The sequence below is a fragment of the Callionymus lyra genome, unplaced genomic scaffold, assembly GCF_982586985.1.
Source record: "Callionymus lyra unplaced genomic scaffold, fCalLyr1.hap1.1 HAP1_SCAFFOLD_451, whole genome shotgun sequence".
NCBI lineage: Eukaryota > Metazoa > Chordata > Actinopteri > Syngnathiformes > Callionymidae > Callionymus > Callionymus lyra.
The window spans coordinates 19,239-22,500 of NW_028258776.1; the positions used below are offsets into that span (position 1 = coordinate 19,239).

The 3,262-nt window shown below is 63.0% G+C and overlaps 1 non-coding gene across 1 annotated transcript; it reads right to left on the minus strand.

Annotated features, from left to right (window-relative positions):
- Window positions 1–759: 759 nt before the first annotated feature.
- On the minus strand, window positions 760–878 carry LOC148057868 (5S ribosomal RNA). Its single transcript, XR_015710351.1, has one exon. It is a non-coding gene; the product is annotated as a 5S ribosomal RNA (ribosomal RNA).
- Window positions 879–3,262: the final 2,384 nt, after the last annotated feature.

A 3,262-nucleotide genomic window follows, 5' to 3' on the forward strand; every position in this document is an offset into this window, starting at 1 on the left:
TTTCTGACCCACAAATAATGCCCCAAATGCCGCCGCCTGGTGGGGGGAACTGCCGCCTAGTCCCGGTTCTATTTTAGGTCACTTTTCTCACTTTCTGACCCACAAATAATGCCCCAAATGCCGCCGCCTGGTGGGGGGAACTGCCGCCTAGTCCCGGTTCTATTTTAGGTCACTTTTCTCACTTTCTTACCCACAAATAATGCCCCAAATGCCGCCGCCTGGTGGGGGGAACTGCCGCCTAGTCCCGGTTCTATTTTAGGTCACTTTTCTCACTTTCTTACCCACAAATAATGCCCCAAATGCCGCCGCCTGGTGGGGGGAACTGCCGCCTAGTCCCGGTTCTATTTTAGGTCACTTTTCTCACTTTCTGACCCACAAATAATGCCCCAAATGCCGCCGCCTGGTGGGGGGAACTGCCGCCTAGTCCCGGTTCTATTTTAGGTCACTTTTCTCACTTTCTGACCCACAAATAATGCCCCAAATGCCGCCGCCTGGTGGGGGGAACTGCCGCCTAGTCCCGGTTCTATTTTAGGTCACTTTTCTCACTTTCTTACCCACAAATAATGCCCCAAATGCCGCCGCCTGGTGGGGGGAACTGCCGCCTAGTCCCGGTTCTATTTTAGGTCACTTTTCTCACTTTCTGACCCACAAATAATGCCCCAAATGCCGCCGCCTGGTGGGGGGAACTGCCTGCTAGTCCCGGTTCTATTTTAGGTCACTTTTCTCACTTTTCTACCCACAAATAATGGCAAAAAAAAATGCTTACAGCACCCAGTATTCCCAGGCGGTCTCCCATCCAAGTACTAACTGGGCCCGACCCTGCTTGGCTTCCGAGATCAGACGAGATCGGGCTCATTCAGGGTGGTGTGGCCGTAAGCGAGGGAAGCGCTTGTGAAATGCCCCAAAGTGTTGAAAATGTTCCCCAGGCCCCTGGTTCCCCATCCCCGCAGGAGGAGGCTCCCCAGGCCCCCTGGTTCCCCATCCCCGCAGGAGGAGGCTCCCCAGGCCCCCTGGTGCAGGAGGAGGCTCCCCAGGCCCCTGGTTCCCCATCCCCGCAGGAGGAGGCTCCCCAGGCCCCCTGGTTCCCCATCCCCGCAGGAGGAGGCTCCCCAGGCCCCATGGTTCCCCATCACCGCAGGAGGAGGCTCCCCAGGCCCCTGGTTCCCCATCCCCGCAGGAGGAGGCTCCCCAGGCCCCCTGGTTCCCCATCCCCGCAGGAGGAGGCTCCCCAGGCCCCATGGTTCCCCATCACCGCAGGAGGAGGCTCCCCAGGCCCCCTGGTTCCCCATCCCCGCAGGAGGAGGCTCCCCAGGCCCCCTGGTGCAGGAGGAGGCTCCCCAGGCCCCCTGGTTCCCCATCCCCGCAGGAGGAGGCTCCCCAGGCCCCCTGGTTCTCCATGCCCGCAGGAGGAGGCTCCCCAGGCCCCTGGTTCTCCATCCCCGCAGGAGGAGGCTCCCCAGGCCCCCTGGTTCTCCATCCCCGCAGGAGGAGGCTCCCCAGGCCCCCTGGTTCTCCATCCCCGCAGGAGGAGGCTCCCCAGGCCCCTGGTTCTCCATCCCCGCAGTAGGAGGCTCCCCAGGCCCCCTGGTTCTCCATCCCCGCAGGAGGAGGCTCCCCAGGCCCCCTGGTTCTCCATCCCCGCAGGAGGAGGCTCCCCAGGCCCCCTGGTTCTCCATCCCCGCAGGAGGAGGCTCCCCAGGCCCCTGGTTCTCCATGCCCGCAGGAGGAGGCTCCCCAGGCCCCCATGTTCTCCATGCCCGCAGGAGGAGGCTCCCCAGGCCCCTTGGTTCTCCATCCCCGCAGGAGGAGGCTCCCCAGGCCCCTGGTTCCCCATCCCCGCAGGAGGAGGCTCCCCAGGCCCCCTGGTTCTCCATGCCCGCAGGAGGAGGCTCCCCAGGCCCCCTGGTTCTCCATGCCCGCAGGAGGAGGCTCCCCAGGCCCCCTGGTTCTCCATGCCCGCAGGAGGAGGCTCCCCAGGCCCCCTGGTTCTCCATCCCCGCAGGAGGAGGCTCCCCAGGCCCCTGGTTCTCCATGCCCGCAGGAGGAGGCTCCCCAGGCCCCCTGGTTCTCCATGACCGCAGGAGGAGGCTCCCCAGGCCCCCTGGTTCTCCATCCCCGCAGGAGGAGGCTCCCCAGGCCCCCTGGTTCCCCATCCCCGCAGGAGGAGGCTCCCCAGGCCCCCTGGTTCTCCATGCCCGCAGGAGGAGGCTCCCCAGGCCCCCTGGTTCCCCATCCCCGCAGGAGGAGGCTCCCCAGGCCCCTGGTTCTCCATCACCGCAGGAGGAGGCTCCCCAGGCCCCCTGGTTCTCCATGCCCGCGGGAGGAGGCTCCCCAGGCCCCCTGGTTGGGAGAGGGGGAAAAAGACCAAAGTGTTTAAAAATGCCCCAAAGTGTTGAAAATGTTCCCCAGGCCCCTGGTTCCCCATCCCCGCAGGAGGAGGCTCCCCAGGCCCCCTGGTTGGGAGAGGGGGAAAAAGAGCAAAGTGTTTAAAAATGCCCCAAAGTGTTGAAAATGTTCCCCAGGCCCCTGGTTCCCCATCCCCGCAGGAGGAGGCTCCCCAGGCCCCCTGGTTGGGAGAGGGGGAAAAAGAGCAAAGTGTTTAAAAATGCCCCAAAGTGTTGAAAATGTTCCCCAGGCCCCTGGTTCCCCATCCCCGCAGGAGGAGGCTCCCCAGGCCCCCTGGTTGGGAGAGGGGGGAAAAAGACCAAAGTGTTTAAAAATGCCCCAAAGTGTTGAAAATGTTCCCCAGGCCCCTGGTTCCCCATCCCCGCAGGAGGAGGCTCCCCAGGCCCCCTGGTTGGGAGAGGGGGAAAAAGAGCAAAGTGTTTAAAAATGCCCCAAAGTGTTGAAAATGTTCCCCAGGCCCCTGGTTCCCCATCCCCGCAGGAGGAGGCTCCCCAGGCCCCCTGGTTGGGAGAGGGGGGAAAAGAGCAAAGTGTTTAAAAATGCCCCAAAGTGTTGAAAATGTTCCCCAGGCCCCTGGTTCCCCATCCCCGCAGGAGGAGGCTCCCCAGGCCCCCTGGTTGGGAGAGGGGGAAAAAGAGCAAAGTGTTTAAAAATGCCCCAAAGTGTTGAAAATGTTCCCCAGGCCCCTGGTTCCCCATCCCCGCAGGAGGAGGCTCCCCAGGCCCCCTGGTTGGGAGAGGGGGGAAAAAGACCAAAGTGTTTAAAAATGCCCCAAAGTGTTGAAAATGTTCCCCAGGCCCCTGGTTCCCCATCCCCGCAGGAGGAGGCTCCCCAGGCCCCCTGGTTGGGAGAGGGG